Below are 23140 nucleotides of genomic sequence, written 5' to 3'. Positions count from 1 at the left end.
GTGCGGCACGTGATATCATTCCTATTGGCCGATGGGGTGATCACGTGTTTGCACAGGGAACGCTGTGAGCACGGAGCTTACACATAGAAGGAGCGCTCGGAGCTTACAAATGCGCTCCTTCTATCTGTAAGCTCCGTGCGCTTCTTATATCTGTAAACTCCTTACAGATAGAAGAAGCGCACGGAGTTTACAAATAGAAGGAGCAGCTTTCAAATAGGGGCAGTGTCTTCTGGGTCCAGGTATTTGCCCAGATGAAAGCTGTGTGTGCCGTGCGCATGCGCGCACGGACCTCACAGATAGGGGCATGGAAATCTAAAATAAATCTATTCAAATATGTAAATGAAATATAACGCCCCTAACCTATAAATGTGCTGTACAAAGAATAAAGTTCTTTATTACTGGAGAATTTGGCTGTTTTGTGCTTTCTTGCCTTACCAGACTGCTACACCTCACCTTTACCTGATCGCTACACCTTAGCACACATACTGCTGACATGTAAGTATTTAATAAAATACTTATAGTATATATAGTATATATATGCCGTATATATATATATATATATATATATATATATATATATACGCCATATATATATTATATATATATATATATATATATATATATATATATACAGACAAAGAATAAGTCAGCCAGCACTTTAGTTGATACCAAACTATTATATGGACCTGGCCTACAGGTGCACGCTACTAGGCTAGATATACAGCAACAGAAGAATGCAGCAGCACACTGCCAGCACAAGGATATAGGTGCAACATGAATATGCAGTTAAAACATGGAGAGCTATACAGCTATGGTGTAATAGATGCAAATGTGAAACTATGAAATAGTGAGGCACTTAGCTCGCAAATTTGTCTCCGCCGGCGGTCAAATAGCTTGGACCGTCCCACCGCGATAAGGTAGCCTCCTGGGACGGACCCTACTCTGTGAATATGCCTCTGTGTGAACAGTTCAGTAAGCATAGCAGGATCTGGAACATCCAAGCCACCTTATATATACACCTGATAAAGGTGGGTGGGGTGCAAGGCCAACATGGAGGTAGCCACTCCCCCGTATGTGCAATACAGACAAAGAATAAGTCAGCCAGCACTTAAGTTGATACCAAACTATTATATGGACCTGGCCTACAGGTGCACGCTACTAGGCTAGATATACAGCAACAGAAGAATGCAGCAGCACACTGCCAGCACAAGGATATAGGTGCAACATGAATATGCAGTTAAAACATGGAGAGCTATACAGCTATGGTGTAATAGATGCAAATGTAAAACTATGAAATAGTGAGGCACTTAGCTCGCAAATTTGTCTCCGCCGGCGGTCAAATAGCTTGGACTGTCCCACCGCGATAAGGTAGCCTCCTGGGACGGACCCTACTCTGTGAATATGCCTCTGTGTGAACAGTTCAGTAAGCATAGCAGGATCTGGAACATCCAAGCCACCTTATATACACACCTGATAGAGGTGGGTGGGGTGCAAGGCCAACATGGAGGTAGCCACTCCCCCGTATGTGCAATACAGACAAAGAATAAGTCAGCAAGCACTTTAGTTGATACCAAACTATTATATGGACCTGGCCTACAGGTGCACGCTACTAGGCTAGATATACAGCAACAGAAGAATGCAGCAGCACACTGCCAGCACAAGGATATAGGTGCAACATGAATATGCAGTTAAAACATGGAGAGCTATACAGCTATGGTGTAATAGCTCTATCAGGTGTGTATATAAGGTGGCTTGGATGTTCCAGATCCTGCTATGCTTACTGAACTGTTCACACAGAGGCATATTCGAAGAGTAGGGTCCGTCCCAGGAGGCTACCTTATCGCGGTGGGACGGTCCAAGCTATTTGACCGCCGGCGGAGACAAATTTGCGAGCTAAGTGCCTCACTATTTCATAGTTTCACATTTGCATCTATTACACCATAGCTGTATAGCTCTCCATGTTTTAACTGCATATTCATGTTGCACCTATATCCTTGTGCTGGCAGTGTGCTGCTGCATTCTTCTGTTGCTGTATATCTAGCCTAGTAGCGTGCACCTGTAGGCCAGGTCCATATAATAGTTGGGTATCAACTAAAGTGCTGGCTGACTTATTCTTTGTCTGTATTGCACATACGGGGGAGTGGCTACCTCCATGTTGGCCTTGCACCCCACCCACCTCTATCAGGTGTGTATATAAGGTGGCTTGGATGTTCCAGATCCTGCTATGCTTACTGAACTGTTCACACAGAGGCATATTCACAGAGTAGGGTCCGTCCCAGGAGGCTACCTTATCGCGGTGGGACGGTCCAAGCTATTTGACCGCCGGCGGAGACAAATTTGCGAGCTAAGTGCCTCACTATTTCATAGTTTCACATTTGCATCTATTACACCATAGCTGTATAGCTCTCCATGTTTTAACTGCATATTCATGTTGCACCTATATCCTTGTGCTGGCAGTGTGCTGCTGCATTCTTCTGTTGCTGTATATCTAGCCTAGTAGCGTGCACCTGTAGGCCAGGTCCATATAATAGTTTGGTATCAACTAAAGTGCTGGCTGACTTATTCTTTGTCTGTATTGCACATATGGGGGAGTGGCTACCTCCATGTTGGCCTTGCACCCCACCCACCTCTATCAGGTGTGTATATAAGGTGGCTTGGATGTTCCAGATCCTGCTATGCTTAATGAACTGTTCACACAGAGGCATATTCACAGAGTAGGGTCCGTCCCAGGAGGCTACCTTATCGCGGTGGGACGGTCCAAGCTATTTGACCGCCGGCGGAGACAAATTTGCGAGCTAAGTGCCTCACTATTTCATAGTTTCACATTTGCATCTATTACACCATAGCTGTATAGCTCTCCATGTTTTAACTGCATATTCATGTTGCACCTATATCCTTGTGCTGGCAGTGTGCTGCTGCATTCTTCTGTTGCTGTATATCTAGCCTAGTAGCGTGCACCTGTAGGCCAGGTCCATATAATAGTTTGGTATCAACTAAAGTGCTGGCTGACTTATTCTTTGTCTGTATTGCACATACGGGGGAGTGGCTACCTCCATGTTGGCCTTGCACCCCACCCACCTCTATCAGGTGTGTATATAAGGTGGCTTGGATGTTCCAGATCCTGCTATGCTTACTGAACTGTTCACACAGAGGCATATTCACAGAGTAGGGTCCGTCCCAGGAGGCTACCTTATCGCGGTGGGACGGTCCAAGCTATTTGACCGCCGGCGGAGACAAATTTGCGAGCTAAGTGCCTCACTATTTCATAGTTTCCCATTTGCATCTATTACACCATAGCTGTATAGCTCTCCATGTTTTAACTGCATATTCATGTTGCACCTATATCCTTGTGCTGGCAGTGTGCTGCTGCATTCTTCTGTTGCTGTATATATATACATATATATATATATATATATATATATACATACACACGCCATATATATATATATATATATATATATATATATATATATATTTTAAAAAAATTAAATATATATATATATATATATATATATATATGCATTTAATTAGACCATAAAATAATGCCATATAATTTTATAATATATATAAAATTTTATTTATATATATATATATATTATAAATCTCTAATTTACAAATATATATATATATATATATATATATATATATATATATATGAGTGTGTAATGTATATTATTAGATAATTACAGCGCATATATATATATTGTGGCAGTGTGGCAAGGAAAGGGTGTATTTCCCTTGCTATCTCTGCAGAATGCTCCACCTGTGGCCTGATTAATGAGGTATCAGGAAGGGAAAGTGTGTGTTTTAAAAGGAAAAGAGACAGAATAGTTGGGTCTCTTCCTAGGAGACAGCATGTGGGCTGTAGGGAAGAGACAGAGCCTGCTGAGGAGTACACAGCCCGAGCTATGAGAGGCTCAAAGAGACTGCCATGAATTGTGAGTAGAAGGTTGCAGGGGACATATGTTTAACCGGCTGAGGGAAGCTTAGCGGTTGTTAGTCAGGACAAGCTGATCTGTTTAGTCAGTGACCAGACGGTCTAGGATTTTGTTTTGTTCCTGCTTTTTGTTTATTTCTTTCCCTGCAACCTGTCTAATAAAACTGGCAAGGTGCCAGATTTGCATTATAAGCGTTTGTTTGCTGGTTTATTGAGAAGAAACGCATCCTGTGGCGTGGTCCAGGACGATCCCAGAGCTAATCCCCAAGACGGATCGTCACATTTTGGTGGAGGATGCGGGCAACTAGAGCAGGTACACCTGATAGGCCCACAACACTTGACTTGCACCACACACTAGTGGAGAGTTACTCAGCAGAGGCTGAGGACGGGGAGTGTCAGCAGTCACTAGATGTAGGTCAGATAGGGGTCTGCCAGACTGCTGGGGGAGCTGAAGACCAGACCATGAGTCAATCCAAGAGGATCCAGCGACTCAAGTGACAAGTGCGCCTCTGACTGAAACAAAATCTTCAGTGAAACCAGAAACGGATCAGGTACAGGAACATGTGTTCCATCTGCCATCTGAAGATGAGCCCAAGTTGGAGCTAGAGTTGCGCGGTCATCTGGAAGAGGTGACTGGAAAAGAAGCTACAGAGATGTCTGTGGATAATGTAGAAGTACTGAAGAGAGTACATGTGGAGCTGGGTGCTGTGCTTACTGTCACAGACAGAGTCCTGAGTGAAGGAGATGTGATGTCTGGACCAGAGATGGATCGTGACCAGGAAGGTCGAACCACTGGACCAGATGTTGTTGCAGACCCAGGAGCCCTAGACCTTTCTGCTGGGCAGTAGAGAGACAGTGTTGAAGTGAAAGAGAAGTCTGCCAGTGAGCAGAGAGACAGTCCAGAGAGACTGTCCAGGAACTACCCTGAAGCCCAAGTGACCAAGACCCTTGAAAAGGGGGAGACTACTCCTAAAGGTGGAAAAGAGTCTGAACGAGTTGGCTTGAAGGAAGAGACAGGCCAAGGACAAGTGACTGTCAGAGGACAAGAGAATGTCACAAGGTCCAGCAGTGAGAGTAAGGATACCGCTGTAAGTAAGAGATCTCGGAAAAAACGCGCTGGTCTTGGTAAAAAAAAAAGGGAGCAGATCCAGAACATTGAAGAACCCTTACAGATGGTTTCTGCTAAATTGTCTCAAAAGGAAGAAGTAGTTCATCACCTGACAGAGGAGAAAGAAAAAACGCTTGCAGACTTGAATAAAGAGCAGGAAGTGACGCTTCAGCTGCAGAAAGATATGGAGCGCCACAAAAGTGAGTTGGCGGCTCTGCAGGATGAACTGTCCCGCTCCCAGGGTCTTATGACCAGCAAGGAGAGAGAATTGGAGATTCTGGCCAAGCAGATCTCATTCAAGGATGAAGAAGTGAATGTCCTGTGTGGGGCATATCTGGCTCTACAAAGTGATCACAAGGCTAGGTTGGTAGCCATGGAAGAGTTGGAGAAGGAGAAAGTGGTAATGGCTCATAAGGTGCAGAGCCTGGAGGCGCAGAACAAAACGCATATTAAGTCTCGCGCAGCTGCCTTGGATTCACTGGGTACTCAGCTCTCTGAACAAGAGGCTCAGCTAAAAGTCGATGAGCAGAAAGTGTCCAAGATGGCGCAACTGAATAAAGACAATGAGCAGATGAGAGAACAACTGCTGTCCCTGGAGGATACTGTCAAAAACTTGACAGAATTGCTGGAAAGTGAGAAGAAGAACTCTGCTAAGCTCAAGAGTGAGCAGCAGAAATGTTTAAAGCTGGAAGGGGACATGAAGGTCCTAAAAGAAAGTCGTGACCAAGCTATAGTAGAACTGGCTAATGAGAGGTTAAAAGTGTCTCAGATGGAAACTGAGGCCAAAGCCACAGCCGTCCGTGTAAAAGAAGAAAAACTGCTTGTGGGGCAAAAGCTACTGGAGACAGGGATGCTTTCTCTAAAAAAGGCGGAGTCTGAACAATGGACGCAAGAAACAGTAGAGTCTGAAGACCATGAGAAGAAGCCATATGAAAGGTCCTCTGAAGCTGAGACTGAGGTGAAACCATATGGGAAGTCCTCTGAAGCTGCAGAGCTATTGACATTGCATGGTGAAAATTCTGAGGCAGAGAAGTTCTCTGAGGTAGAAGTTAAACCAGAGATAACTGCAGAAGCTGCAAGTAAACTCAGTGACACATCTGAAGGTGCAGGTGAAAAACTGGCTAAAGGCGCCAAGAGTTCTCAGCCTAAAAATGAGCCTGTGAAAGTCGGTGTCCCTAAAGAAAGGGCTAATAAGAAAGCAGAGTCCTTAAAAAGAGGTCACTGTGATAGAAGACTGGGTCGTGGTGGAAACCCTGAGAGGCACTGGATTAGAAAACACTGGAAGAAAGTCAGCAGAAGTAGAATTTGGAGAAGAGTCCGTCTCAAGGAGAAGATGGACAGGTGCATTAAAGGGAAGCCTCCTGAAATTGTGGAGGATGACTTAGAAGACCTGCAAATGGGTGATACAGGCTCGGTTGGCCACCAGCAAAGTTCGTGCAATGGTCATACCAGTGACAGAAGAAGACAATGGCTTAGAGCATCTGCCTTGTCCGCACCTAGTGTCCAGAGCACTGCACAGACCAAGATGAAGAACCTGGTGTTGGAAAGGTGTGACATGAATGGAGCTTTTTACAAGGAATTTGTCAAAGGTGACCAAAAGTCTTGTGCTCGGTGGCTGATGAAAGTGCGAATGAAAGAAGGGTGCACCATTGAAGTGGTGCAGATAAAATCTACTGATGAAGGAAGCCAATTGCCTCAAAACCTGTTGGACGTAGCTGTTCAAGGAAAAGGAAAGGCAGTTGGACTCTGCCTTTTGAATACAAGTGCTCCTTCCCGGTGGTCTGAGCAGAGGGGGGGGATATGTGGCAGTGTGGCAAGGAAAGGGTGTATTTCCCTTGCTATCTCTGCAGAATGCTCCACCTGTGGCCTGATTAATGAGGTATCAGGAAGGGAAAGTGTGTGTTTTAAAAGGAAAAGAGACAGAATAGTTGGGTCTCTTCCTAGGAGACAGCATGTGGGCTGTAGGGAAGAGACAGAGCCTGCTGAGGAGTACACAGCCCGAGCTATGAGAGGCTCAAAGAGACTGCCATGAATTGTGAGTAGAAGGTTGCAGGGGACATATGTTTAACCGGCTGAGGGAAGCTCAGCGGTTGTTAGTCAGGACAAGCTGATCTGTTTAGTCAGTGACCAGACGGTCTAGGATTTTGTTTTGTTCCTGCTTTTTGTTTATTTCTTTCCCTGCAACCTGTCTAATAAAACTGGCAAGGTGCCAGATTTTCATTATAAGCGTTTGTTTGCTGGTTTATTGAGAAGAAACGCATCCTGTGGCGTGGTCCAGGACGATCCCAGAGCTAATCCCCAAGACGGATCGTCACAATATATATATATATATATTATATCTAATTATATGCATGTATTATAATTATTTTTATACATATATATATATATATATATATATATATATATATATGCATAGAATAAGACAATAAAATAATGCCATATATATATATATATATATATATATATATATATATATATATACACACAAAAAAAAAAAATATATATATATATATATATATATATACACGGCGTGTGTGTGTATGTATATATATATATATCTATATACGGCATGTAAAAGCGGCACTCCAGTATCCAAAATGCTAATTCTTTTATTCAAACATCCGTCAGTACAAACTGATCCCCTCAATGATGTCTTTATCAAGAAAGATGCTTGATAACGACCAAAACCACAATATATTGATGGATATGTGAATAAACCACTTTGCCTTTTGGATACCGGAGTGCCTCTTTTTTTTCCTGTTTAGGCTATTTGCTTACTTGGTGGGGTCGTGTTCAGACCCCTAGACCCGGCTAATAGTGCCACTCACACCCAATATATACTAATAAAATAAATATATATATATATATATATATATATATATATATATATATTTATTCCATTTTCATCATTCTTGTGTTATCATTCTTTATGTTTGTTAGCCGTCAAACCTTTTTTCCATGGATGATTATGTGAAATATAAAGACAACATTGCCCTTTGTTCAATCTTGTCTGTAAATTTTTGACCGTCTACCACAGAAAAAAGGTTTAACTACTATCAAAACATGGTTAAAAAATATAGATAGGCTTTGGGAGTAGGGTCATAGTGTGTTGGAGCCAACCTATTCAGTTAGGTCTTTCTGGATTCTGATAATCCAATTAGTGTGCTCCAAACACCCAGACCACCGTCTAACCCCCACCTTTTTTTTTGTAATATTGTCTGACCATGGTTTTTTTGCTGTAAAAACTTTGTTGTCAGGTAGACGTTGGTAATTAACATACCACTTTGGCTCTGCCAGAGTCCAGACAGAGCTGGGGGAGATGTTGTCTTCACATTTCAGACCGTCTACCAAGGAACAGGTCAGGAGCCTGGTCAGACTTAAAAAAAAATCGGGGGTGGTGCTGGTGATTTGTTATAGTATTTTGGAGGACACTCATTTACGTATTAGAATTCAGACAGGATAACTAAATTGCTTGGCTCCAACATACTCTAAGTCTTCCCCTAACCCCCTCTCTTTTGTTCTCTACTCCAAGAACTTTATCTCCTAGCAAATCAAAAGACATCTGTAGTGCAAGACTTTTACATATTGCTGTGCCATGGTGGCAAAAATAAACAAAATAAACTTTAAAGGGGTATTCCGGGCAAAAACATCTTATCCCTGATCCAAAGGATAGGGGATAAGATGTCTGAACACGGGGGGGGGGGGCGCCGCTGGGATCCCCGCGATCTCCCTGCAGCAGCCTGCATTCTATGCGTAACTGCACCTGCAGTTTCGGAAACCTCCGGGCTTCCGATACAGGGACGTGACGCCACGCTACGCCCACTACATTCATGTCTATGGGAGGGGGAGTTGCGGCCGTCATGCCCCCTCCCATAGAAATGAATGGAGGTGGCGTGGCGTGACGTCACGTCCCCGTATCGGAAGCCCGGAGGTGCAGGTGCAGTTACGCATAGAATGCGGGCTGCTGCAGTGAGATCGCGGGGGGTCCCAGCAGCGGGCTCCCCCGCGATCAGACATCTTATCCCCTATCCTTTGGATCGGAGAAAAGATGTTTTTGCCCGAAATACCCCTTTAAATCACTTTTCTACATTCACCTGTTTGTCCGGTACCGGCCTCGCAGTCCAGCGGTGCCTCATTCAGCTTCCTGGGGATGGGAACGCCACAGAGCCGTCAGCGTATCACCGGCCACAGCGATGTCCCGCCTCGGCCGGTGATACGCCGACGGCTCTGTGGCGTTCCCATCCCCAGGAAGCTGAATGAGGTTCGCACCGCTGGACCATGAGGCCGGCACGGGACAAACAGGTGAATGTAGAAAAGTGATTTTAAAGGGGTATTCCGGGCAAAAACATCTTATCCACGATCCAAAGGATAGGGGATAAGATGTCTGATCGTGGGGGGCCCGCTCTGTCCAACTCCCTGGTGGATATTGACTAACGCTGCGTATCAGTGGTGAGATGGAAGATTTCTGCAGCCGTTGAGTGCAGCATCACTCACTGTAGGCCCCATTTCTATGTAATAGTAGCTGTAGTAACTCCACACAGCACATTCATAGTTGGAAAAAAAAATCAATAACCATATTAAAATTGATGGAAAATATTAACAATTTAATCCTTTAACAGCTTGCAGGACACTGGGAGGGCCCTTACCTGCCTCCTCGGTGTCCGATCCGCGAATGACTGCTCCGTGCCTGAGATCCAGGCAGGAAGGTTAATACACGCCTGTGATCAGGATGAGAGATCAGTGTGTGCAGTGTTATAGGTCCCTATGGGACCTATAACACTGCAAAAAAAAAGTGTTAATAAAGGTCATTTAACCCCTTCCCTAATAAAAGTTTTAATCACCCCCCTTTTCCCATAAAAAAAAATAAAACTGTGTAAATAAATATAAACATATGTGGTATTGCCGCGTACGTAAATGTCTGAACTATAAAAATATATTGTTAATTAAACCGCACGGTCAATGCGTACGCGCAAAAAAATTCAAAAGTCCAAAAAAGCGTATTTTGGTCACTTTTTATACCATTAAAAAATTAATAAAAAGTGATCAAAAAGTCCGATCAAAGCAAAAATCATACCGATAAAAACTTCAGATCACGGCGCAAAAAATGAGCCCTCATACTGCCCTGTATGTGGAAAAATAAAAAAGTTATAGGGGTCAGAAGAGGACATTTTTAAACGTATAAATTTTCCTGCATGTAGTTATGATTTTTTCCAGAAGTACGACAAAATCAAACCTATATAAGTAGGGTATCATTTTAACCATATGGACCTACAGAATAATGATAAGGTGTCATTTTTCCCGAAATATGCACTGCGTAGAAACGGAAGCCCCCAAAAGTTACAAAATGGCGTTTTTTCTTCGATTTTGTCGCACAATGATTTTTTTTCCCGTTTCGTCATGAATTTTTGGGTAAAATGACTGATGTCACTGCAAAGTAGAATTGGTGGCGCAAACAATAAGCCATAATATGGATTTTTAGGTGGAAAATTGAAAGGGTTATGATTTTTAAAAGGTAAGGAGGAAAAAACGAAAGTGCAAAAACGGAAAAACCCTGAGTCCTTAAGGGGTTAAATTCCCAAAATGCAATATATTTTTTTACAAGGTAAAAATAAGGTACAGCTCACTAATGGTTTTGTTCTTTCATTTATAATTCTACAATTAGAATGCCAGCCTGTGTCATAAAGGGATGCCCCACCACATGGCGTAAACTGAACCCATCTATTATATTACATACTTTTCCTAATAATGAAGGTCGCATTAGGAAATGGCTCCAGAACAGTGGTCAGTTTACAGCAAATATGGAACAGATGGTGCAGAAGGTTTTACTTGGAAAAGCTAATGACACCTACAGAATGTGTTCGCTACATTTTGAGCAAGAGGCGTACACATTTATTAAGGATCGTCGTAAACTCCGGCCTGATGCAGAACCGACTATTTTTCCAAGTCTACCATCAACATCATGCCAAGCAAGTGGAACATTGACCGCAACTACAGCAACTGTTTCTTTTACCACCTTGCCGACACCAGTAGTTGTTAGCACATGTTCTACTTTAACCACCACAGTGGTAACCTTTACCTCTGCTTGTACCACTTCTACTTCAGAGACTAGCTTCTTAAACCTAACAACAACTACAACGTCCACAGTTTTACCTCTCACATCAATGTCATTGCAGTCAACTTTGTCTTCCTCTTTTACTTCGAGTGTTGAAACGATTCCACAAAGCTCTGCAGATTCAGTGGCCTCATCCTCTGCAGAAGTATCCTCACATGGTCCATCATCTGGCGTACAGGACTCAACTTTAAAAAGAGTTGGTGATCCTGGTAATAATGATTCCCAAAGCAAGAGAAAACAGCCATGTAGTGTTAACCAAAGGGATTTTGTTACCAACACTATGCCATTTATGTATCGCAGTCCCAAAAGACGTAAAACTGCTATACCAAATCAAGCCCAAAAGAGACTATGTCGGAGGCTAATCTCAGAGAAAGCTCACAAGCTATGCAATTATCTTTGGCCAAAGAAGGACTTTAAAAAGGACAATCAGACCCTGCTAATTTGATAGAACTGTCATATTCATCAGCAATGTGTACATCAACCCCCATTAAAGGGACTACAATTAGTACAGTTCAGAAAACTCAATGTCTATCAGAACACAATTATTTTATCAATTTTACTGCAGAAGAAACGTTACTGCCTTTTTCTTTGGAGCCTTATCCACAACCAACAGAAAGTGTTCTGCCAGAAATGGATCCAAATCTGGGTCCCATTTCACCTATATTCTTTGTTGAAGAAGAGGATCTTCTGTTGGCTAACGAAGAAACTGCTACTACAATCACAAGAAGACACTTCCTTTCACGCTCCTGATATAGAGGAAGAACCGGAGGAATCAATTTCAAGCAGCGATGATGAAATTAAATTGCCTGAAGATTTTGAAGACTTGCATTGTATCAATGAAGATGTGGTTCGAGATAGAAAATTTTTAATCTTTGAATCATGTTTTAAAAAATTGATTCGTATGATCCCTTGTCCGGTAAAAAGGAAATGTAAAGGGCAGTTGACACACTATAAGCAATATTTTCAGGGGAGCATGTTTCACCTTACGGTGAAATGTTCTCAAGGACATGTGCGTGCCTTGTGGAAATCACAACCTACAGTCAGCAATAATCCTGCAGGAAATGCATTGCTATCGGCTGCTACCGTCCTAAGTGGGAACAGTATAAATAAGATGGAAAGTTTCTTCAGAATAATAAACATGAAGAGCATATCACAGTCAACTTTTTTCACTCATCAAAAGCTATACATTTACTCAGGAATACATCTTAGCTGGAAACAAGAGCAAGAGCAAATTCTTAGTGAGATTGGAAATGCCCCGCTTTACCTGACTGGAGACGGACAGAATGACTCCCCGGGGTTTTCTGCAAAGTACTGCTCATACACTCTAATGGACGCACACACCAAAAAAGTATGTGCTTTCCATGTTGAGTAGCTGAAACCATCCACCACATCAGTTGGCTTAGAAAAGCTGGCCTTTAAAAAGTGTGTCCAAAGTTTGTTGGACAAAAACATTGAAATTGCCATGCTAGCCACTGATAGACATATTTCAATACGGAAAATAATGCGGGAAGAGTTTGCACACATCGGACATCAGTTCGATGTGTGGCATGTGGCGAAGTCTGTTGGAAACAAACTGGCAGCGGGGGCTAAACAAAGAAACACACAAGTACTCCATTCCTGGATACAACCAGTGAAAAATCACCTGTGGTGGTGTGCACGCACATGTGATAAAAACCCGGACATCCTAGTAGAAAGGTGGAAATCTGTCACACGCCACGTGGCCAATAACCATGCTTGGGAGGGCGACTCTATTTACTCGGGGGGTCTACATCCCCCCCTTACAGCTGAACAAGTTGAAAAAAATAAATGGTTAGAACCTGGCTTACCACCACATAACGTACTTAGCAAAGTTTGTTTAAATCCCGTTTTACTGAGGGACATTCGCCAACTATCACATTTCTGTCACACTGGGGAACTTGAGATATACCATAGTGTCTGTCTCAAGTACAGGCTGAAGAGAATTCATTTTTTTATCGACTCAATGATTGCAAGAACCCAGCTTGCAGCATTGGACCACAACAAAAATGTTGGCAGAATTCAAGCAACAGTAAAAAGGGAAACATCTTCAAGTGAACAGTTGGGAAGTGAACGCTACAAATATGTGTACTCTAAGGCGCGGAGAGATTTTATTGTCAAGGCTGTTTATGAACCCACCTCACAAGATTTTATGAAAGAGGTTCTAGACAATATTTTCAAAGTAGTAGTTGACCCAACTGTGAGTGACTGGGTATCTCAGAGGGAAGTTAATCCTACAAATATTGCCCCCGTTCCAAGACCGGATACCTCTGTTTTACTAGAGCAATACGAATCAAGATTTCAGCGATAATACATTTAGAAATTTATTAGATTAACCTGATTTTTCAAAAAATCATATAGGATATATCTTTGATAATGTTTATTGTTCATACATTTGTGAGTTGTGAGTTGTTGTTACAACATTTTTGTATTAAATTATTAGTTTTTTATTCATAATATGTGTATTCTTTGTATCAGCAATTACGGAAGTTCACAGACACATAAGGGATCTTCAATAAAAATAGAGAGAGAAAGAGAGAAAGAAAGAAAGAAAGAGAGAAAAAAAGAAAGAGAAATTGAGAGAGAATGAGAGAGAGAGAAAGAGAGGGGGGGGGGAGAGAAAGAGAGAGAGAGAGAGACAGAGAGAGAGACAGAGAGAGCGATCGCAACAGCTTGAGGCACACCTGTTGTAAAACACTTTTCTATTGACATGTGGACCTACTCCAAATCCCAGTAAAAGAGAAAGCTGACCTGGCATGCTGGGATGTGTAGTCTTGCAACAGCTGGAAGCACCGCTGCAACTACAAGCATGCAGGAACAGCAGAAAGCTGTCAGGGCATGCCGGGATGTGTAGTCTTGCAACAGCTGGAAGCACCGCTGGAACTACAAGCATGCAGGAACAGCAGAAAGCTGACAGGGCAGGCTGGGATTTGTAGTCTTGCAACAGCTGGAGGCACCGCTGCAACTACACGCATGCAGGAACAGCATAAAGTAGTCTTGCAACAGCTGGATGAACCGCTGCAAATCCAAGCATGCACGTACAGCAGAAAGCTGTCAGGGCATGCTGGGATATGTAGTCTTGCAACAGCTGTAGGCACCGCTGCAAATCCAAGCATGCACGTACAGCAGAAAGCTGTCAGGGCTTGCTGGGATATGTAGTCTTGCAACAGCTGGAGGCACCGCTGCAACTACACGCATGCAGGAACAGCAGAAAGCTGACAGGGCATGCTGGGATATGTAGTCTTGCAACAGCTGGAGGCACCGCTGCAACTACAAGCATGCAGGAACAGCAGAAAGCTGACAGGGCATGTTGGCATGTGTAGTCTTGCAACAGCTGTAGGCACCGCTGCAACTACAAGCATGCAGGTACAGCAGAAAGCTGACAGGGCATGCTGGGATGTGTAGTCTTGCAAAAGCTGGAGGCACCGCTGTAAATCCAAGCATGCACGTACAGCAGAAAGCTGTCAGGGCATGCTGGGATATGTAGTCTTGCAACAGCTGGAGGCACCGCTGCAACTACAAGCATGCAGGAACAGCAGAAAGCTGACAGGGCATGCTGGGATGTGTAGTCTTGCAACAGCTGGAGGCACCGCTGCAACTACAAGCATGCAGGAACAGACGAAAGCTGACAGGGCATGCTGGGATATGTAGTCTTGTAACAGCTGGAGGCACCACTGCAAATCCAAGCATGCACGTACAGCAGATAGCTGTCAGGGCATGCTGGGATGTGTAGTCTTGCAACAGCTGGAGGCACCACTGCAACTCCAAGCATGCACGAACAGCAGAAAGCTGTCAGGGCATGCTGGGATGTGTAGTCTTGTAACAGCTGGAGTCACCTCTGCAACTAGAAGCATGAACATACAGCATAAAGCTGACAGGGCATGCTGGGATTTGTAGTCTTGCAACAGCTGGAGACACCACTGCAATTCCCAGCATGCCCGAACAGCATAAAAAATAACTGGGCATGCTTGGAGTTGTAGTTTTGAAAAGGATGGAGGGACCAATATCAGGACAGTTTTATAGACAAACAATTATGTTTTTACCATTTTTACTTTCACTATCCACTCTCCAGTGCTGACACTGCTGATTCTAGCTATGCAGACTGTCTGTCTACATAGCTAGGAACTAACATGAGCACGGAGGCAGCTGCTTCATCACTGGACAGGAGCCAGCATGGGGAGGGGGAGATGAGCAGAAGGGGAGGGTATATGCACAGGGGAGGGAGATGGGGGCGTTACAATATTATAATTTGCTTGGGAGAGAGAACAGGGGGAGGGCAGCAGCTTACAGGAAGTAAGCACAAGGCATGATGGGAGATGTAGTTTTTCTTTCACTTGTCCTCTGTAATTCATGTGCTCATAGCGGGAGAACGGCTGGGCCAATTTTGACGGGGGAGACATCGTTGGAAAGGTCTTTAAAAATTTTGCCCAGCACTGCAGATGTCCTTTAAATGGTTCAAAGCTAACTGGGAGAAACCAGAGAAGAGGGTAGATGTGGGGTCACGCTTTAAGTCGGTATATAGGCTTGACTCTGAAGCATCTACTTCCTGGTACAATCCGCCGAAGGTGGATTTACCAGTAGCAAAACTGGTAAAGAAATCCTATTTTCCATTGGAGGATACTTCTGTGTTAGCTAATCCTATGGACAGGAAAGCAGAGTCGCTGGCAAAGAAGGCATATTCTACGGCAGCGGCAGTGTCCAAAATAGGCATGGCATAATTGCCGGTGGCCAGGGCATTGAGAGTTTGGTTAAGCCAAATGACTAAGGATCTGCAGGAAGGTGTGTCTAGAGAAGATATATTAACCCCTTAAGGACGCAGGACGTAAATGTACGTCCTGGTGCGGTGGTACTTAACGCACCAGGATGTACATTTGCGCCCTGTGCATAACGGCGGGCATCGGAGCGATGCCCGTGTCATGCGCGGCTGATCCCGGCTGCTGATCGCAGCCAGGGACCCGCCGGCAATGGCCGATCCGATCATTCAGAACGCCGCACGGAGGTCCCCTCACCTTCCTGCTTCCGGCTCCCGGCGTCTTCTGCTCTGGTCTGTGATCGAGCAGACCAGAACAGAAGATAGCCGATAACACTGATCTGTTCTATGTCCTATACATAGAACAGATCAGTATTAACAATCATGGTATTGCTATGAATAGTCCCCTATGGGGACTATTCAAGTGTAAAAAAAAATGTAAAAAAATGTAAAAGTAAAAAAAAAAGTGAAAAATACCCTCCCCCAATAAAAAAATAAAACGTCCGTTTTTTCCTATTTTACCCCCAAAAAGCGTAAAAAATTAATTTTATAGACATATTTGGTATCACCGCGTGCGTAAATGTCCGAACTATTAAAATAAAATGTTAATGATCCCGTACGGTGAACGGCGTGAACGTAAAAAAAAAAAAGGCCAAAATTGCTACTTTTTTAATACATTTTATAAAAATAAAAATTATAAAAAATTAATTAAAAGTTTTTTATATGCAAATGTGGTATCAAAACAAAAGTACAGATCATGGCGCAAAAAATGGGTCCTCATACCGCTGCTTATACGGAAAAATAAAAAAGTTATAGGTCATCAAAAGAAAGGGATTATAAACGTACTAATTTGGTTAAAAAGTTTGTGATTTTTTTAAGCACAACAATAATATAAAAGTATGTAATAATGGTTATCATTTTAATCGTATTGACCCTCAGAATAAATAACACACGTCATTTTTACCGTAAATTGTGCGGCGTGAAAACGAAACCATCCAAAATTATTAAAATTGCGTTTTTCTTTTTAATTTCCCCACAAAAATAGTGTTTTTTGGTTGCGCCATACATTTTTTGATATAATGAGTTATGTCATTACAAAGGAAAACTGGTCGCGCAAAAAACAAGCCCTCATACTAGTCTGTGGATGAAAATATAAAAGAGTTATGATTTTTAGAAGGCGAGGAGGAAAAAATGAAAACGTAAAAATTAAATTGTCTGAGTCCTTAAGGCCAAAATGGGCTGAGTCCTTTAAGGGGTTAAAGAAAATACCAGTGATGAAATGAGCTGCGGAGTTCTTGTGTGATGACCCATTAGACACTCTTCGCCTATCATCTGAAAATATGGCAGAAACCAACTCTGTCAGAAGGGCATTATGCATCAAGCAGTGGCTGAAGGGAGATGTGGCGGCAAGAAATCACCTATGTTTATTGCTATTTTCTCCAGAATCTTTTTTTGGCCCAAATCTAAAATCAATTCTCAAAGACATGAATGACGAAAACAATGCTTTTCCTGGGACATCTAAGAAGGAGTCATTTAAGGGGCATCCAAGATGGAAAAGATCCCCGAAATATTATAAGAAAAATTATCAGGCTGGAGGTTATACGAGACAAAAATTTTATAGACAAAAGAGGAATGTAGGCTATAATACTGCCAACCAAAGGAAGTCACCTGTAAAAAAGAAAGAATTATGACGCCATATTAATATTGCCGCAAGTTGGAGGAAGATTAGCCAAATTTTTTCCAGTTTGGGAAAATATGACAAGAGACAGGTGGGTCCTTTCTGTCATAAGAACAGGCTACAAACTGGAATTTCTGGATCAACCTCAAGAAAAGTTTTTCCTCAACACCGAACAAGACGAGAAATTGCTGCCCCTAGTGTTGGATTTCTTTGCAAAAAATGCAATAGAGTGGGTTCCAGCAAAAGAGTATTTTGCGGGGGTATACTCAAGAATCTTTGCTGTTCTGAAGACAAATGGAAAAGGGAGGCTAGTAATAGACTTGACATACCTGAACAAGTCTATTCAAAAGAAGCATTTCAAGATGGAGAGCATCAGGTCGGTGTTTCCGATACTGAATCAAGGGGATTTTATGGCAACACTGGATTTGTCAGATGCATATCTGCATGTGCCAATACATCCCAGTTACAGGAAGTATCTGAGAGTGGCCCTCAGAGTAGGGGAGGTGATATGGCATCTAGTTTACATGTCTGCCATTCGGCCTAAGCTCATCCCCGAGAGTATTCACAAAGATGGTGATAGTCATTGCAGCAGCATTACGTACTCAAGGGATCAGTATAGTGCTGTATCTGGACGACTGATGGATAAAAGCAGGATCAAGGCAACAGTTGACGAATCATGTGAACAAAACAATAGAGGTCCTCCAGAGTCATGGTTTTCTAGTCAACAAAGAAAAATCGCAGTTAGTGCCATTACAAGAAATCTAATTCTTAGGGTATATAGTAAACTCAGTGACCATGAAGATTTCCATATTGCAGGAAAGAGAAAGGAGTTTGAGACAGCAGATAAATTGGCTATTGAAGAACAGAGTGGTATCCATTCGCCAAGCTATGAGGGTATTGGGCAACATCAACAATAGATGTGGTCCAGTGGGCAAAAGCTCATATGAGAGCTTTGCAATCCAAGATACTGACATCATGGGACGGTCACAATCAACACTGGAAAAACGCATCTGGATTTCGACATGACTATGTATGGACCTACAATGGTGGCTTGTTCCCGAACAGGTTTTCAAAAGGAAAATCATTGCTTCCAGCTCAGCAAACAGTAACCATAACAACAGACGCCTCAGCACACGGATGGGGAGAGTTTGTTGGGCATCAATGGTTTCAAGGAAGATGGGCCCAATCAGAAAAGTCCCTTTCCTCCAACATGAGGGAATTAAGAGCAGTTTACCTAGCTCTGATCCAGTTCGCTCCTTTCTTGTGCGGCAAAGACGTAGTGGTACGTTCAGACAACCTACCTACGGTGTTTTATCTAAACAAACAAGAGGGAACAAGGTGTGTGCGTCGCTAGTGAACCAATGTGCACAGATATTTTGTTGGGCAGAAGACAACGTCAACAACCTGACAGCAGTTCATCTAAAAGGCACTCTGATTGTAAAAGCGGATCTCCTCAGCCGGAAAACCTGACATCCGGGAGAATGGGAGTTGAGACAAGAAGTCTTTCAAGAAATTACGGAAAAGTTCAGACAACCACAGCTGGACGTATTTGCAACAAAACAAAATGCCAAGTTAAAGGAGTTCTGCTCTCTATCCTCATTGGACAACCCGACCCATCTGGACGGTCTCTCGATTTCGTGGAGCAGGACATTTGTTTATCTCTTTCCCCCACCAGCTCTGATCCAAAGGACATTATGGAAGATCAAGATGGAGAAAGCCAAAGCTATAGTGATCCTTCCATACTGGCTGAGAAGGGCCTGGTTTTCACTGATAAAAGAATTAGCGCAGAATCAGTTCTACCAGTTACCCAAAAGGATCGACCTATTGGAGCAGAGGGGAGTTTACCATCAAGGGTTGAACTCCCTACAATTGGCCGCATGGAAGGTGAATTAACTGCATTCAGCACTATGGGTCTGTCGGAGGAAGTTATTTCTACCTTAAATAACGCAAGTAAGCCCGGTAAGTAAGCAGGAAAGTTTTCCAATCATCCTCTTATCAGAAGATGTTTCAAGGGTGTCAAGAATTTGTGCCCAAAGGTTAACAAGCCAATGCTTTCCTGGGATCTGCCGAAGGTTCTAAAATGTCTAACAACGGAACCCTTTGAACCGATAGAGAAGATTGATATCATGTTTCTCACATGGAAAACATGTTTTTTGGTGGCCATTGCATCGGCTAGACGGGTTAGCGAGATTCAGGTTCTGTCTTGTAGAGAACCCTACCTAAGAGACTTAGGAAATGCATTGATCCTCCGTACATTGCCAGGATTTATTCCTAAAATTTCCTCATACAACAATATGCAACAAGAAATTATTTTACCCGCTTTCTCGGAGGAGGAGGAAATATCCAAAGTGGATGTAAGAAGGGCAGTATTGAAATACATGGCAAGAACAGAGCCTTTCAGGATGTCAGAGCATTTATTCATACAGTTCGGGGCGAAAGCTAAAGGGGCTAAAGCAGCAAAATCTACCGACACTAACAGGATAAAAAACACCATAAATTTCTGCTTACAAAAAGAAGGATTAGACCCACCGAGATATCTGAAAGCTCACTCAACTAGAGCAGCCTCAACATCTTGGGCAGAAGTGGCATATGTTTCATTACAAGAAATATGCAGAGCAGCTACTTGGGCGACACCGACAACGTTCATCTCACTCTACCGCCTAGACTTGTCTAGTAGTCCGGCCTTAGGCAAAACAGTGCTTGAAGAAGCATTTAAGAAATAATTCCCACCCTTTGTTATTTTTTGCTATCTAAATCCCATACTGTGCTGCCGTAGGACGTCCAGGAATGACTTAAATTTTGCTTACCTTAAAATTTCAATTATTGGAGTCCGTAGGCAGCACAGAGTTCCCGCCCAATTAAAGCATGCTAGAAAAATACCCTGTGATGTGTGGTTTCTTAGGTGTACTTATACTAGGTGGGAGGGTACTATTAATTATGCAAATGTTTTAAATTAGATGCTGATTATCTCTTCTGACAAGTTCAGGGAAACCAGTTAACCCATACTGTGCTGCCTACGGACTCCAGGAATTGAAATTTTCAGGTAAGCAAAATTTAAGTCATTTCCTTACTCGAGAGAAATTGGGTTACAAATTTATTTCCTTTTTACCCCTTGTAAAAATTCAAAAACTGGATTTACAAGAACATGCGAGTGTAAAAAAATGAAGATTTTGAACTTTGCTGCTATTCCTGTTAAACACCTAAATGGTTAACAAAATTACTGAATGTCATTTTGAATACTTTGAGGGGTGCAGTTTTTATAATGGGGTCATGTATTGGTTATTTCTAATAAGAAGGCCCTTCAAATCCACTTCAAAACTGAACTGGCCCCTGAAAAATTCAGATTTTAAAAATGTTGTGAAAAATTGGAAAATTGCTGCTGTACTTTGAAGCCCTCTGATGTCTTCCAAAAGTAAAAACAGGTCAACTTTCTGATGTAATCATAAAGTAGACATATTGTATATGTGAATCAATATATCATTTTTATGTCTATTTTCCTGATAAGCATAGAGCTTCAACGTTATAACAATGCATAATGATGCAAGTATCGATTACATTTTCGGACTAACATAGAGCAGAATATTTCACGAAAAAACAATCTTGGAATCAGAATGAAAGGTAAAAGCATCCCAGAGTTATTAATACTTAAAGTGACAATGGTCAGATGTGCAAAAAACGCTCTGGTCCTTAACCCCTTAACGACGCAGGACGTAAATTACGTCCTGGTGCGGTGGTACATTTACGTCCTGTGCATAACCGCGGGCATCGGAGCGATGCCCGTGTCATGCACGGTTGATCCCGGCTGCTGATCGCAGCCAGGGACCCGCCGGCAATGGCCAACGCCCGCGATCTCGCCGGCGTCCGTCATTAACCCCTCAGGTGCCGGGATCAATACAGATGCGGCAGTACGCGATTTCAATGAATGATCGGATCGCCCGCAGCGCTGCTGCGGGGATCCGATCATTCAGAACGCCGCACAGAGGTCCCTCACCTTCCTCCTTCTGGCTCCCGGCGTCTCCTGCTCTGGTCTGAGATCGAGCTGACCAGAGCAGAAGATGACCGATAACACTGATCTGTTCTATGTCCTATACATAGAACAGATCAGTATTAGCAATCATGGTATTGCTATGAATAGTCCCCTATGGGGACTATTCAAGTGTAAAAAAAATGTAAAAGTAAAAAAAAAGTGAAAAATCCCCTCCCCCAATAAAAAAGTAAAACGTCCGTTGTTTCCTATTTTACCCCCAAAAAGCGTAAAAAAAAAATTTATAGACATATTTGGCATCCCCGCGTGCGTAAATGTCCGAACTATTAAAATAAAATGTTAATGATCCCGTACGGTGAACGGTGTGAACGAAAAAAAGTCCAAAATTGCTACTTTTTAAATAAATTTTATTTAAAAAAAATTATAAAAAAATGTATTAAAAGTTTTTTATATGCAAATGTGGTATCAAAAAAAAGTACAGATCATGGCACAAAAAATGAGCCCTCATACCGCCGCTTATACGGAAAAATAAAAAAGTTAGAGGTCATCAAAATAAAGGGATTATAAACGTACTAATTTGGTTAAAAAGTTTGTGATTTTTTTAAGCACAACAATAATAGAAAAGTATGTAATAATGGGTATCATTTTAATCGTATTGACCCTCAGAATAAAGAACACACGTCATTTTTACCATAAATTGTACGGCGTGAAAACGAAACCTTCCAAAATTAGCAAAATTGCGTTTTTCTTTTTAATTTCCCCACAAAAATAGTGTTTTTTGGTTGCGCCATACATTTTATGATATAATGAGTTATGTCATTACAAAGGAAAACTGGTCGCGCAAAAAACAAGCCCTCATACTAGTCTGTGGATGAAAATATAAAAGAGTTATGATTTTTAGAAGGCGAGGAGGAAAAAATGAAAACGTAAAAATTTTATTGTCTGAGTCCTTAAGGCCAAAATGGTCTGGGTCCTTAAGGGGTTAAGGCCAATATGGGCCTGGTCCTTAAGGGGTTAAAGAGAATCTGAATAAATAAGCATTTGGGAATTAACACATTGTTTAAACCTTTTTACAACATTATATGATCACAAAATTTTTTGACAAAATGTAAATCTGGGGCTTTTTTTTACATGAACCAGGAGCATATTTACTATAAGAGCAGTGCATCAAGGCCCACTGACCCCTAGCCAGGTGTGATATATAGGCAACCTTCCTGTGTAACTTGATATTATGTTAGGGCTAAAAAGTTATAATTTAAACCATATAAAACATATACAGTGGTCCCTCAAGTTACAATATTAATTGGTTCCAGGATGACAATTCTATGTTAAACCATTGTATCTTGAGACCGTAACTGTATGGGAACCTGGCAATTGATTCTAAACTGCATAGTCAATGGCGTACACGTAAACTAAAATTCCAAAGTCCAAAATTGCGTATTTTTGGTCACTTTGTATACCCTAAAAATTTTTTGAAAAAGAGGTCTATAAGTCCAATCAAAACAAAAATGGTACCGATAAAAAAAACTTCAGATCACGGAGCAAAAAATGAGCC

At 42.3% G+C, this 23140-nt stretch overlaps 2 protein-coding genes across 2 annotated transcripts in view; one reads left to right on the top strand and one right to left on the bottom strand.

The window, feature by feature from the left end:
• Positions 1-23140, bottom strand: part of CCDC177 (coiled-coil domain containing 177) — a 158838-nt gene that overhangs the window by 119543 nt on the left and 16155 nt on the right. The gene's annotated exons all lie outside the window — the stretch shown is intronic.
• Positions 20590-23140, top strand: part of LOC130295046 (uncharacterized) — a 46819-nt gene continuing 44268 nt past the window's right edge. The window contains exon 1 of the transcript XR_008848681.1: positions 20590-20643. The gene's annotated coding sequence lies outside the window, so the exon portion shown is untranslated. The remainder of the gene's footprint in view (positions 20644-23140) is intronic.

The sequence above is a fragment of the Hyla sarda genome, chromosome 11 (assembly GCF_029499605.1).
Source record: "Hyla sarda isolate aHylSar1 chromosome 11, aHylSar1.hap1, whole genome shotgun sequence".
NCBI classification, from domain to species: Eukaryota; Metazoa; Chordata; class Amphibia; order Anura; family Hylidae; genus Hyla; species Hyla sarda.
The sequence above is the reverse complement of the archived record's forward strand: the minus strand, read 5'-3'. Positions and strand labels throughout refer to the sequence as shown.